We start from the raw sequence: 16,491 nt of genomic DNA on the forward strand, positions 1-16,491 counted from the left end.
AAATAAGTAAACAGATATTCGAAGACGTTAAAGTTGTAATTTATTAGTTTGTTGAGTATGAAGAGAGGGAGAGTGAGAGAGAGAAGCAAGAGAAAGAGAGAGAGCGAAAGAGAGAGAGGGGGAGGGAGAGAAAGAGAACGGAAGGAGAAAGAGAGACAGAGAGAGAGAGAGAGAGACAGAGAGAACGGGGAGAATGAGAGATAAAAAAGGAGAGAGAGAGAGAGAGAGGGGGGGGGAGAGAAAGAGAACCGGGGGGAGAGAGAGATAGAGACAGAGCAAGAGAGACAGAGAGAGAGAGAGAGAGAACGGGGAGAGGGAGAGAGAAAGAAGTAGAGAGAGACAGAGAGAGGAGGGGAGGTTATATCGCTCGATCATTTATTTCCTTAAGATTTAAATATTCATTTATGCTAAATTTTGTTTGATTAAATTAAATAACTCATTTAATTGAAGAAAAAGAGAATAAAATTTGTAAGGCAAAGAGCAAGAGTAATTATTAATTATTAATTAAAAAGAGTAATTATCTCTGATAATTAATAAGATTAACAAGAATGACAAAATCCTTAAAAGAGAAACTCGATCAATTCTATATGAGAAATTTAGAGTAACTGCACTTAAGATGAAATATCTAGATTTACCAAAAAGAGTAACTATATCATTTAATAGCTTAAATACAAGATATTTTTTATTTGGACATACTAACGTCTTGGTGATAGGGCAACTATGTAAAGCAATGGTAAAAAAAAAATTTTACTTTGACTTCATTGCAGGACATAACAGTTTCAAGAATTTTATTGTCGAGTTTGAATTCAATAGGACAATTCTAATATGCCTAAATTAACAATCAGAACTATCTGTTAGAGACGTACGGATGGACAGACAAACCCCCACTGTAAAAAAGTTTTGCATTTAACAAGAAATAAATCATTAACAACATTATACAACCCTTTTACATAGCCAACAGACAAACGGAAGGACATTTTGAATTAAAGATAATCTTCGCTACTAAATGAAAAATAAATTTTGCAAATGTGTCATTATAATCTTGATTAAAAATTTAAACCATCTAATTTTCATAGCAGCTGAGAAAACAAATATTTTAGCTATTAAAATATGAAATCTCGATCCAAGAGACTAATGGACCATGTGAATTATAGAGTAAGAAGGATAGTTTCAATTCCAGAATTTCTTTTGCTCAGGGAAGGAGGGAACATTTGACTGTAAATTACACTGTAAACCAAAGTTTAGTAACCACTTTGACTAACAAGAAGTGTCCAAACTTTTCAATCAACAGAAGGCTTACCTTTATTTATCATCATGGGGGATGTAAAATAAATATAGTACATTATCTCCTAAGATCCATGAGTTTAAAAATCATCAACAAGGATGATATATCCACATGTAGCAACTTTCCTAATTGTAAAAGTAAAAACACAAAAGCAAAAAGAAGGAAAAGGGGCATAATTGACAGAATGACGAACAATGATCAGTGCAGTGGTCATAAAAATCTTCAAACAAAATATTAGCAGTCTTTGACCATAGACGTCCAAGGGGGGGGGGGGTAATGGGGTGATTACCCCCCCCATTTAAAATTTACCCCTACCCTGGGGGTGCCGTAGGCACCCCCAACCTTTTAGGAAGGGGTATTTACCCCCCCCCAAACAATTTGTGGGGGGTAAATACCCCCCCCCCAAAATAAAAAATCTCTAATAAAAAAAATTTTTGCGCGCTTCGCGCGCATTTTTAATACTATATATTTCATAAAATTTAAATTACCCCCCCCCAAAAATTTTACCCCGGGGGTAAATTTTGGGAGGGGTAAACTAAATTTACCCCTGCCAACAGATTTCAGGGGGGGTAATTACCCACCCCCTAGCAAATTTTACCCCCGGGGTAAAAATTTACACAACATTTAAAAAGATTATCATTGATAAAAGCTGAAAAAAAAATATTTTAGAGCATTAACGATAAATCGCCGGACAATGTTATTCATAGAGTAGAGTTGCATGGGTCAGCAAACATAAAAAAGCCTTCTGTCTTATCCCTGAAAGATCAGGCCCTAAACGAATTCTTAATTACCGGATTTTATACTCTTATAATTGCATTAGCCTTATACCCTTTCTCTACAGATATTTAATGTTCTCAATAGCATTACAGACCAGCGAACAATGTGAGCTGTAGGCTAGTATAAAATATAGGTGTTCAAGTCAATTTCAGGTTCCAAGTATGATATGCAGGATCTGATCCTCAAGGTCTCTAAAAATCTTTTAAAGCCTAGTGTGACAAAAATTTTTGACTAAGAGACTTCATATTTTAAACTTAAAGGGACTGTGAACGTAAATTTTTCTCATCTTAATATCAAACCTTAACATTATCTCATTCATAATATCTCACAGATAGAGCAAAACGCGCTTTTGTTTGCTTAAAAAACGGCTTTTTCCGACGATTTTTATAAGGTACAGGGAAAGGAAGAAATTTTCCGTATTATATAAAATGTGCATTAAATTGCTTTTTTCTCCCATTATAGCTAAAATTAAACTTTTTCACATAGTTCTTGATTTTTCCTAACGGTTAAGCTGACTTTTAACATAATCCTTGCTTTAAACCAATGTATAGTTACTTAGAAATTGATAAAATAAGCAATATTTTTTATTGAAAACCAAATACAATAACAAAGCTATAAACAGGTTTTTTTATTAGTATCCAATTAACTTTAGATGGCCCATCTCTCGTCCACCTTTAATTACAAATTTGTAAATAATAAAGACGCAATATTTCTTTATAAACAGTCTGATAAAAGTGTAAACTAATTCTTGAAAGTGAGTTATTTATTGTCCAACACAATAAAAAAGGATATTATTATTTTAAATAATCTATGAGATTCAACCCTTTGTAGACAGTGAGGTATTTTTTTTGTCAATAATACGAATTTAAAATATGTCTTTATTACCTAATTACTACGTTATAAAAAAACTAATTGGCAATTTTGTATCATAAAATAAATCCTTAACAGTAAGTAAATTGTTTCAACTATATATGACAAGTTAAATATCCCTACAAACATTATAAGAAACAAAACCGTTCAGATTTTCCTTGTTTTTTCCTTTTTCCCTCCCAAAATACCATAAAATCAAGGCATTTTTCCTGGATATTTTTGTTAATAGGACATTTTAGGTTTATCAGTGTAGTGAAATGTGCTTAGAAAATGTTAAGATTTGATAATCAGATGAGAAATTTTTACGTTCACACTCCCTTTAAGCTTCACTTACAAAATTTCATAAAGATCTGCCGTTATTTTCCCGAAGTCCAAGTACAGCTATCAAAATTTATGTTTTGAGATTTCTAATACAAAATTTACATGAAGATAAACATTTTCTGAATAAATGTTTATTTTAGCTTCAAAAATAAGAAAATGACAGCTTTTAAAAAATTTTAAGTAAATAAGGACCTAAAAACAAAGGTTGTTAAATAAAAGGGTGAAGGAAGCAAAAATTTACTTTGACTCACTTTTAGTCAGAAATTCTTTATCAAACAGGGGACATAGGATTATCTAACAGGAGCTAAGATAATAGGGGGGGGGAGGCTTTGAATGCCCCCCCCCCCACCAACAAAGGTGCAGCAAGGGGCCCGCTTGTTAAGAGTTAATTGGTCAGGAGGTTTGAATGCTTTCCTTCTTAATCATAAGACCTAATGTGAATGCTGTTGAAGCTTGAAACAGCACCTGAAATTAATCAACCACTTTGAATCAGAGGACTCTATGGCAAGGACAAAGTTACAGCAGGCCATTAGTGGGAACAACACTGACCGCAATCCTGGAAGAACCAACTGTTTGTCAGTAAAGCTAGAAGAATTTTTTTTTGCAGAAAATGTTTATCTTTATCTAAATTTTATATTAGAATTATCAAAATATAAATTTTAACAACCGCAGCTGTACTTAGCAGCTGCCAGCCGCCGCAGTCAGTGGGAAAACTTTTGCACAACGCCCCAACCACCCCCCCTGACTGTTAAGGGTTAAAAATTCACTTTATAAATTCTTTCATTGTTTAATTAATATTATAATAAATTATACTTACTAATATCCTTAGGTCATATTAGGTCTTATGACAAGTTAAATGTTAGTTGTATGTTTAAATGGTGATAAGAGAATGCACCTCCCTATGAATAAACCCTCTGCACAGTGGGCTGCCTACACCCCCATCCTTTGTCTGCATCATGCAAACAATTTCTTTTCTTTTCTACTTACTTATGTGAAAAATTTTGTGGAAAAAGGTTATATTGTAACATATCTTTGGGAATATAAACTTTCTAAGTCATAATATACAAGTGCAAATAAGTCTTATTTTTACAAGTAATGTTAAGGCATAGTTTACATTATAATCCAAGTATATTGCTTTAACTTCCATTGATGCAAAATTGAAATGACCCAAAAAGGAATTAGATAAAATTAAGAAAAATAAAAACCCTTTAAATAGTATTATTAAAAAGAGTAGAAAAAAAGTCAATAGTAAATAGTTTTTGTTGAACTTGTAAAATGTTCACAAAGTCCTCAATTTTGTTTGTTTTATTTGTTTGTATTTGCTACTTTTTCTGAACCAATAGGAAAAATGGATTTATTATTACTTGGATCTTACACCATATTATCATGTACACTAATAAAGTGAAACTCGTAGCTGGCTAACATAATGCATTCCCCTATCCAACCCCTTTATTTCATTTCATCCCCTTCTACTAGATGAATGAAATGACCAATGAGTTATATCCATGTTAGCAACCTAAATTGACGATAATTTTCCCTCTGTCATTATATCCACTTATATTCTATATCCATTAATAGAAAATCTTAAAGTTTTAACAAGGCTGTGCTGCAGGTCTTTTGCTTATTTTCCTTTTTTTCTTGGGAAGAATATCTAGAAATTATATTTTAAAATCCTATTATTAGTAGCGAAGCTACTCTATAATTCGAAATGTCCGTCCGTCTGTCTGAGACAAAGTGGGGGAAACGTGATTTTCTCAGCTCCTATAAAAGATAGAAAGCTGAAATTTCTTGTCAACATTTCTATTAATATGGAGCATCAATAAGTAAAACACATCTATGTCGGTCAGACTCCTTTTTAGCAGGTTTTTGGCTATTTTAATATTTTTCAGAGACAAACTGGGGAAATGAGATTTACTCAGCTCCTATAAAAGATTTTTTGACGACATTCCCATCATTAAGAAGCACAATTAAGTATAAAACATTAATGGCAGTAGAACCGTTTTTTAGCAGGTTTTAGGCTATTTTTATATTTTTCACATTTTTCTCCATATCTTCAGTGTTTATGGTCCGATTTTCAAAATCTTTTCAGTTATAGATATCAAAATTAAATTTCCCGTCGTTTAAAGAAAACAACCATAACGGCCAAACTGCCTTTTTGCAGGTTTTTGGCTATTTTTTTATTTTTCAAGTATTTTCCTTATCTATGATGTATATGGTCCGATTTTCCAAACTTTTAAAGTTAAGGATATAAAAATCAAATTTTCTGTCGTTTAAAGAAAACAACCGTGGCGGTCAGACTGCCTTTAATCAGGTTTTTGGCTATTTTTAGATGCTATATTTCCCCATTTCTTTGGTGTTTTTGGTCCAATTTTCAACCTTTTTTTGGGATATCAGTATCAAAATAATTTTTTCCATTGTTATGAGCATCTTTTATCTAATCTACTTTGACCGTCATCATCTATAATACAAAGTAGAATGATGTCTGTCCGTCCGTCTGTCTGTCTACCCGTCTGTCTGTCCGTCTGTCCCTTAAGATCTCGATAACCACTGAACGGGTCGGATTCTACTCTTCAGGGAATACACCTACTGGTCCTGTGGTGGTTTTAAGCTATATTCTTGGTGCGTGGGACACCCCCAACCCCCCCAAAAATATATAAATTCACCCTAAAATTTTTTTTTTTTTTGATTTTTTGATGATGCAGATAACAATGACGAAGATGAAGATACACCACATGTACTACATTTTGTTTAAATTACCTTTTGGGGTTAAGCCCCTAGAGGCTAGGGGCGAAGCCGCTAGTACAAAATAAAACAAGGTTTCGTGTTTATTTACCCCAATAAATCTATTCTTGATATTAATAAATATACTTTAAATCTACTTTTACGTAGTCCCATCCACGATTTTTTGTGCTTCGCTACTTATGGATGTTGTCATCCTTGTATAAAGTAGTAAGCGTTTTTTGTCTGTCCCAAAGGATCTCGCTAACCTTTGAACCGATATTGTTCTCCTTTTCAGTGAAGTTTCTTATAGGTCCTTAGAGGGTTTTAAACTATTTTTGGTGAGGGTGTCTTCACCCCCGTTCCCTCATAAAATATTTCTTTTTTTTTCTTTTTAAAACTAAAATTAAAATAGTGGGGTCGACTACCCCCCCCCCCCAAAAAAAAAGAATAAATCCCCCCCCCCCCAAAAAAATTTTTTTTTTCTTTTCTTTTTCTTTTTTATTTTAAATCTAAAATACGAAAATTGGTTTGATCAAACCTCTTGGGGCAAAGCCTCTAGAATATTATAACTAAATACACTTGAGATGGTAACGTTCACAATAACAACTTTGTATATAGATTTGTGGTGAGGGGGATGGGGTATCGCTTTGAAACCGATTATTATCCAGTGGATTAGAACTGGTTCTCAGCCATGATGAAAAATTGTGTAAAGCATCGTATTATATCCAGTTTTTTACGAATATAAAAATAAAAATCATAAATTTAAATCAAGTTTTGTTAGCCAGGGCCTTCGGCCTCTCAGGGCTGACAAAACTGGTTTTAATCTTATTATTTTCCATTTTAATATTAGCTGAAAGCTGTCTATAATACGATGTAATAAATAACTTAGTAACTATTATTAAATATCTGAAGAATTTGGTTTTAAGCCATTAGTTTTCACAATTAATATGCATTTTCAATATTTGATAATCATTATTTATGGTAGCTCTTTATATTAGTACCAGTAAAAATGACGTCAAACAATACAAATGGCCAATGAAAGGCCACTACACAGACTAAATTACCAATAGAAGGCCAGTACATATTTTAATTGACGAATGGTAGGCCAGATTGACGTCATTCTTTATAGGCACTATAAAAAGCTTTTAATTTACGGGATTAATTGTTCTGATCCTTGTATTATTATGTTAAGTTTTCTTTATGGTATAAAAGAGAAACTATAACTAATAGCATTTTAGCGGACATTTCAGGAACTAAAGGATTGTGAAGTACAGGGACGTGCAAGGGGGGGGGGTGTTTTTAATGAGCTTGGACGTTCTTGGTGAAGTACACAATAAAGCATTTTAGAGGCATGAGCAAGGACGTCCAAAGTTTTATATTTTTGAGGGGGAGGGGGAGGCAGGGAAATATGGTCCACTAAAATAATGTTCAGGGGGAGAAATAATCTATACGAGTGGGGGGGATAATTGATTTTTCCCCTAAAGTCTTTTTGAGTTTGAATGGTAAAAAAAGGTCAATAAAACAAAAATACTATTACCCCCCTCCCCAAAAAAAGCATTGGGGGGTGTGACACCCCCAAGTTGGGATTAAAAAATTTTGTGTGGGGGGGAGGGTGAAATATTTCAAAAAAAATTTTGGCGGTTGGGGGTAAGGGGGCGTCTATCATTCCTGGACGTTTCAGGGCATGAAGAAAATTACAATGAGCATATTGCAGTTTCAAGCACGGATTGTGAGCTAATTAGACAATAATGACGACCGCAAAAAGCGCAACACACAGCAAATGTTTAACTCTTTAAACGTACTTTAAACACACACTCACACACACACACACAAACAAAACATATGAGCATTTAAAACAAAACAAATTAAAATAGAAAAATTTTACAAAAAATATGTTAGCAGATACAAAGAACATATACGGCTAACAAAAAATACATAAAAATCTACAAACAATATTAATATCTATTTAAAGTTTCAACCTAGGCCAGAGAACAAATGTACATAAGGACGGACGAGTGAATTGTCACATTTATCTATAATACAAAGTAGAACGATGTCTGTCTGTTTGTCTGTCTGTTTGTCTGTCTGTTTGTCTGTTTGTCTGTCTGTTTGTCTGTCTGTTTGTCTGTCTGTTTGTCTGTCTGTTTGTCTGTCTGTTTGTCTGTCTGTTTGTCTGTCTGTTTGTCTGTCTGTTTGTCTGTCTGTTTGTCTGTCTGTTTGTCTGTCTGTTTGTCTGTCTGTCTGTCTGTCTGTTTGTTTGTTTGTCTGTTTGTTTGTAGTGAAGGATCTCGCAAACCGCTGAACCGATCGGGTTCTCCTTTACAGGGTAGCTTCTCATAGGTTCCGAGAAGGTTTATAACTATTTTCTTGGGGTGTGGGACACCCCTTACCCCCCAAAAAATGAAAAATACCCCCCCCCAAAAAAAAAAAAAAAATTTTTCTTTTCTTTTTAAAACTTTTCTTTAAAATCTAAAACACGAACAATTAGTTTGATCAAACCTCTTGGGGCAAAGCCCCTAGAGGCTAGGGGCGAAGCCGCTAGTTATATATATCGCCCCAAAAAATATTACTAAACAGACAGCACAATCAAACCAGGGAGGTGGGAATAGGGCTGGCTATTACACTAGTCCACAAAGTTTTATAATAAAGTTTTCTTATTCTTTGGCATAACAACATAGGAACTTTCAAAAATTTTAATTGGTTGGTTTATTGAGATTTAGTGTCCTAACGTTTTAATCTTGTAATTGTAATTTTGTGTTTCATCATTGGGGATGTATATTAATTTATCGGCCATTGTCTTATCCCTTTAGATCCCTGCAATCAAACTATATACTAAGCTGTATAAGTTTGAAAGAATTTTAATGTATAATTTTTTATAAAATTACAAGTGAATCTTCATGCAAAATTCTAGCCGTCTATCTTTAAATCTACGCCATTTAGCCGATGATTACGAATGCCGCGGGTTATTAAATAGTCAGGGTTTGGCACTGATGGATTAGGATGTGTGCGTCTGCAGGGATCAAGTATTTGGTCCCCCTACACTTTTTGATAATATAGTCCTGTCCAATTAATATATAATTTTAAAGGGAAGTTATTTTGCAACACTTGAAGTTTTAATAGTTATTTATCGCATCGTATTATGGACAGCTTTCGCGTATTGCAAAATTATAAGTATTATAAGATTATATACAGTTTTGTTAGACCCAATGGGCCGATTGTTGGAGTTAACAATTTAACAATCTTACATTTTTTATTTATTATTTGAAGAAAGTTGTCTTTTTTACGATACGATACATGATTTTTCAGTATGTCATGGAACCGGTTCTAATCCAGCGGATATTAAGCGGTTTCGAAACAATAGTGCATAATTTTTACCACCATTTATCCACGCTTAGTAACTCTAAACAATAGTTGTTATATAACAAGGATGAAAACATCCATAAAAGCGAAGCATTGAAACGGTAGGACAAACGGACATTAACACTTGTATAGTGTCAAAACTAAAAAATCAGAATATAAGAATGAATAAGAGTCAAAGCAAAATTGTGAGTAAATTTGTTGAAAAACTTCTTGATACAGGATAATGTTTACGGACATAATTACATTTTTAGGACTTGATTATAGAGTTGCTTTGCTTAAAATATTGTACTTTGTTGTCCAAGAAATCAGTATAGCAAAAATCAGAACAATCGGATAATTAGATCACATAAAAATTAGTTGTTAAAAAATGTAAAAAATCAACATGTTTAAAATGGACGTACGGACATTCTGGCAATGATTATAGAGTTGCAACGCTTTCTAATCATACCTAACTACTACAGGAATTACCATGCAAAAAATGAAATCGATAGGACAATTATAACATGCCTAAATTAGTGAAAAAAGCTATCCATCTCAGACGTACGGACGGACGGACCGACCCTAATTATAGAAAAACCTTTTAAAAAGAGAAAATCAATGTTTAAAATTAAAATGGATATAGGATATATGTGGATATATTGACAGGGGAAAATTTGTCGTCATTATAGATTGCTAATGTGGATCTCATTTATTGGTCAGTTCGTTCATCTAGTAGGAGGGGATGGGGTAAAGGGAGTGGATGGGTGTTATCGTTATTTTATCCAACTGCAAGCATTACTTTATCAGAGTTCATGAAAATCTGGTGCAACATCCAGGCACTATTATATCAATTAAGATTAATGACATCAATTTAGTTATTTTTTTACTGTGGTTCTGAACAATAGTTAGGTTTTTTAAAAAAAAAAGCTTCTTTTAAGCTTTGCTAGGTGCAAAACCCATAGAGGCTTCTAGGATAAATTGAGAGAAGGGGAAGATTTTTTTGTAAAAAATATTATTATTTATAGGGTATGGGGCATTTTAGTAGTTTGGTGCAGGGCCCTAAATTAGTCATTTTTTCCTTGACCTAAGGGAAGCTTTACAGTAAAGGAAAGCTATATTCTTTGCTACACACAAAGAGACATCCTGTTACTTTCATATAAGGATAAATGTCTAAATGTTTATATCATGAACAAAAATTTATTATGAAGTAAAGGAGATACCTATTTTACAGCCTTAGAGATTATTTAACTGAATATTTTTTAGAATCAGGGAAGAAAAGAATGATATTGACTGACATGGGCGTCCAAACTTTTTGATTTGGGGAGGGGGGGGGGTAAAAAATAAAAAATCATTTAGGAGGGGGGGGGGGTAATCACACCATTACCCCCCCCCCCCCTTCTTGGATGTCCTTGGATATTGATGTGCAACTTTTTATATTCTAAAACTCTGCGAGGGTAGGTGTGAATTTTGTACACTGCACTACTATTGTACTGTGCAATTTTCTATTTTTATTTTGCTAAAGACAAAATAATTGAACGTCAGAAGTGCAATTTAAGATGTGAAAACACAAAAGGTCCAAAAAATTTTTGTTGAGAGAACTGTCATTCTATTTTACAAGAACATTAATGATCAATGAACATGAACTTTTCCTTATAATAGTACAATAGTACTCTTATACATCTGGTATAAATTTTGACATCCTATTATATAAAATAGTAAGCGTTTTTTTGTCTGTCCCAAAGGATCTCGCTAACCGCTGAACCGATATTGTTCTCCTTTACAGTGAAGCTTCTTATAGGTCATGGGAAGGTTTTAAACTATTTTTGGGGAAGGTGTCTTTATCCCCCTCTCCCAAAAAAATATTTTTTTTTTATTCTTTTGAAACTCAAATTTAATGTGGGATGAGGTCGATTTTCCCCCCTCCTAACTTAAGTGCCCCTAGAGGCTTCTAGGGGGCGTAGCCGCTAGTATGACATATAAGAGAAAAATATGGTACTTAGCCAAAAAAAACTAAAAGCACTATTGTATACAAGATTAGTACAAGAAGTACTAGTAAACAAATAGTGGACTTAATCTAAAATATACGTATAAGTTTTAAAAAATGATACAATAGTACTTATGTACATCTATTATAAATTTTGTCTTTCAAAACTAAAATTCTAAAATAAAAATGAACAACCTGGGTAATACTTTAAACTTCAAAAATGGATGTATATAATATACGTGGATTTTATGACAGGGAAAAATTGTTGTCAATTTAAGTTGCTATTTCTCCTGTCATTTATTGGTCAGTTCGTTCATCCAGTAAAAGGGGAGGAAATGGGGTAAAGGAGGTTGAGGGGATCGTTTTTTTTAGCCAGCTACAAGTTTATTTCATTAGAGTACATGATGATCTGGTGTAAGATTCAAGTAATAATAAATCCATTCCTCTGTCCCTCCATTTTACAAGAACATTTTTGATCGATTGACATGAACTTTTCCACATTTAATACTTGTGACCGCAATTTTTGACTTATAGACTTCAAATTTTAAACTCAAGCTTTTCTTACATAGCTATATAACATATTAAAATTGCATGAACATCCGCCGCCGTTTTCCCTTTGACCGCCGACTGCAGCGGCTGGTGGCTGGCAGCTGCCAATGACAGCTGTGGCCGCTGAAATTTATGTTTTGAGATTTCTAATATAAGATTTACATAAAGCTAAACATTTTCTGAAAAAAAAAATTTCTAGCTTCAAAAATAAGAAAATGACAGCCTTTTGAAATTTTTTAAGTAAAAAAGGACCTAAAACCAAAGGTTGATAAATAAAAGGGTGAAAGAGGCTAAAATTGAATTCAGTATCAATCAGGCGACATGCACAAAAAATTTTAGCCCTCTAACTTTAATGGGAACTGAGATAATAGGGGGGAGGGGGTGTTAAACGCCCCCCCCCCCCTCCCAACCGATAAAGGTGCGGCAAGGGGCCCATCTGTTAAGGGTTAATATGAAATATAAAAAATTGCCATTTGCTATTAAAGCAATATACAACAAATAAAAAGACAAAAAAGTTAATTAAAAATGTATTGTTGTGGTTTATTTTGGCAATAAAAACTGATTGTTATTGCACTTTCTAAGTTTGTTATCTTAATTTCATTTCTGTGTGCAAACAAAATTAGCGGTGAGTTGCACAATGGATATATAATCCTTATACTAAAGTAACAGGATGTCTGTGTGTTTGTGTGTTTGTTACGACTTTTAAACATTTATATTCTGATTAATCAGTTGTGACACATGTGACACTCTACAAGTGTTAATGTCCATTTGTTCTACAATCTTATTTTAGAGCTTAGCTTTTATGCATGTTGCCATACTTGTTTATTATTAAATTGTAAGTTAATAAAATCTCTCCACATACGGTTCTAAAAACAATCATCTTCAAGCGCATAACAGCATTTACAGAGGCCATGCGAGGCTGAAAATTTACTGTGAAAGTTGGGAAGGAACCGCTGTAACCATGGCAGCGTAGCCAGCATTTACACATAAAATTATTATCAGATGTAAACACTTTAATAACTTTAATCTCAATATATTTCTCTTTCTCTCTCATTTCACCTTGCCCCTCTAAACTCTCTCTCTCTCGCTCTCTCTCTCTCTTTCTTTTTGATATTTGTTTTAGTTTAATAATACATATGTTTGTGAAGTAATCATAATAATAAAAATAAATTTGAATCTTTTCGTGAAGTAATTTTTATAAATCATTATAATAGAGTAACAGGATGTTTGTTTGTTTGTCTGTACCGAAGGATCTTGCTAACCGCTGAACTGATATGGTTCTCATTTACAGGTTAGCTTCTCATAGGTCCTGGAAATATATTTAAAACTATATTGGGGGAAGGTACTGCCACCCTCCCAAGAGAAATCAACACTAGACAAAAATAATTTTTAAAACTAAAATTTAAAAATAAATTTTGTTAGGTAATTTATCATTTTTGATCTAAAATAAAAAAATGGGTTATCGACTTCAACTCCCCCATCCTCAAGTGACTCTAGAGGCCTCTAGGGGCGAAGTCGTTAGTTTTATTGGAAGATAACAAATAACAAAAAAGCTTTTTAAGTATGATTTAATTTGACTATATACGAGTCCTTTTTTCAAAGCGAAGCTTTTCTGTTTATAGGGTCGGTCCGTCCCTACGTCCATCTTTCAGTTAATTAGGACATGTTGAAGTTCCCAAATCAATTTAGAACTGAAAATGATGATTACTGTCACAGTTGGGTACAAATTAAAATAATTATTAATCGCATCTTGTTTTAGACAGATTTACGCGGATATTAAAATTAATCTTTAATTTTATTTATGACTAGCGGATACGCCCCTGGAGGCCTCTAGGGACACGTAAAATTGTTTCTTTTCAATCTATTTTAAAATCAGCTATTTACCAAAAATATTTTTTCGCCGCTATATGGTGTTAGTTATGTTTTTAGCTATTGCAAAAATTCCGCAAGGCTTCGTATTTTTTATTATTTCTTTTTATAGATTTCTCAGGGGAGGGTGGTGGTACCCTCCCCCAAAATAATTTTAAACCTTCGCAAGACCTATAAGAAGCTACCTTGTTAAGGAGAACCCGATCGGTTCAGCGGTTAGCGAGATACTTTAGTACAGACAAATAGACACACAGACAAACACACATCCTGTTACTTTATTATAAGGATTTTCGTTCTAATATTCGTGGAAAGTTGCTGATAATTTGTTCTAATCTAGCGGATATTAATCTGTTTCGAAGCCATACTAAAAAGATTATTTTTAATAACAGAACGTAAATACATAAGTGTCTTTAACAAAATATTTTTTGAATGGTGATTTCTAGAACGATTTGGCACTAAGTTCTAAGAAATGCATCACTATAATTAAGTCTTTTAATGTATGTCTATATTAAGAATCATGCATTCAAGCAATTCTACAACATATGTAGAACGATTTTTAAAAAATATTAACGCTCGTTTGTTTGACTGTCAGATTTGTGTACCTTATATTGTCAAATATTAATAGTTATTTCTCGCATCGTATTATAAACGGCTTTCCGCGGGTATAGAAAGTACAATTGTGAGATTAAAACTAGTTTTTTAGCCCCGAGGTGCCGAAGGCACCGGCTAAAAAAATGGTTTTTATCTTATGATTGTACATTTTTATATTCGCAGAAAGCTGGATATAATACGATGCTAGACATAGTTTTTTCGTAGATTTACATAAAGCTAAACATTTTCTGAAAAAAAAAATTTCTAGCTTCAAAAATAAGAAAATGACAGCCTTTTGAAATTTTTTAGGTAAAAAAGGACCTAAAACCAAAGGTTGATAAATAAAAGGGTGAAAGAGGCTAAAATTGAATTCAGTATCAATCAGGCGACATGCACAAAAAATTTTAGCCCTCTAACTTTAATGGGAACTGAGATAATAGGGGGGAGGGGGTGTTAAACGCCCCCCCCCCTCCCGACCGATAAAGGTGCGGCAAGGGGCCCATCTATTAAGGGTTAATATGAAATATAAAAAATTGCCATTTGCTATTAAAGCGATATACAACAAATAAAAAGACAAAAAAGTTAATTAAAAATGTATTGTTGTGGTTTATTTTGGCAATAAAAACTGATTGTTATTGCACTTTCTAAGTTTGTTATCTTAATTTCATTTCTGTGTGCAAACAAAATTAGCGGTGAGTTGCACAATGGATATATAATCCTTATACTAAAGTAACAGGATGTCTGTGTGTTTGTGTGTTTGTTACGACTTTTAAACATTTATATTCTGATTAATCAGTTGTGACACATGTGACACTCTACAAGTGTTAATGTCCATTTGTTCTACAATCTTATTTTAGAGCTTAGCTTTTATGCATGTTGCCATACTTGTTTATTATTAAATTGTAAGTTAATAAAATCTCTCCACATACGGTTCTAAAAACAATCATCTTCAAGCGCATAACAGCATTTACAGAGGCCAACCGAGGCTGAAAATTTACTGTGAAAGTTGGGAAGGAACCGCTGTAACCATGGCAGCGTAGCCAGCATTTACACATAAAATTATTATCAGATGTAAACACTTTAATAACTTTAATCTCAATATATTTCTCTTTCTCTCTCATTTCACCTTGCCCCTTTAAACTCTCTCTCTCTCTCTATCTCTCTCTCTCTCTTTCTTTTTAATATTTGTTTTAGTTTAATAATACATATGTTTGTGGAAGTAATCATAATAATAAAAATAAATTTGAATCTTTTCGTGAAGTAATTTTTATAAATCATTATAATAGAGTAACAGGATTTTTGTTTGTTTGTCTGTACCAAAGGATCTCGCTAACTGCTGAACTGATATGTTTCTCCTTTACAGGGTAGCTTCTCTAATTGCAAAAATGTCCGCAAGAAGGCGTTTTTTTATTATTTTTTGTTTTTATCGATTTCTCAGGGGAGGGTGGTGGTACCCTCCCCTAAAATAATTTTAAACCTTCCTGGGACCTATGAGAAGCTACCCTGTTAAGGAGAACCCGATCCGTTCAGCGGTTAGCGAGATCCTTTAGTACAGACAAATAGACACACAGACAAACACACATCCTGTTACTTTATTATAAGGATTTTCGTTTTAATATTCGTGGAAAGTTGCTGAGAACCGGTACTAATCTAGCGGATAATAATCGGTTTCGAAGCCATAATGGAATAGTTATTTCTCGTATCGTATTATAAACGGCTTTCCGCGGATATAGAATGTGGTGCCGAAGGCACCGGCTAAAAAAACTGGTTTTAATCTTATGATTGTACATTTCTATATTCGTAGAAAACTGGATATAATACGATGCTAGACATATTTTTTTCGTGTGGATGAGAACCGGTTCCTATACGAGAAACATTATTATCAATAACAGAACGTAAACATGTGTCTTCAATGGAATATTTTTTGAATGGTGATTTCTAGAACGATTTGGCACTAAGTACAAAGAAAAGCATCACTACCAGCGTTTCGGAGCCGGAGCCGGGAGCAGCAACATTTTTGGTGGAGCCGGAGCCGTATTTTTTGTTAAAAACGGCTCCGGCTCCAGATTAGCTAAAAATGATTTTTTAAAAGTAATAATATAATTTGGCAACGGTCTATTTCCATATAATAAACTGAAAAACTATTGTTACTTAACAAATAGACACACATCCTTCTACTTTTATA

The sequence above is a fragment of the Acartia tonsa genome, chromosome 10, assembly GCF_053477335.1.
Source record: "Acartia tonsa isolate MP-2025a chromosome 10, ASM5347733v1, whole genome shotgun sequence".
Lineage (NCBI taxonomy): Eukaryota > Metazoa > Arthropoda > Copepoda > Calanoida > Acartiidae > Acartia > Acartia tonsa.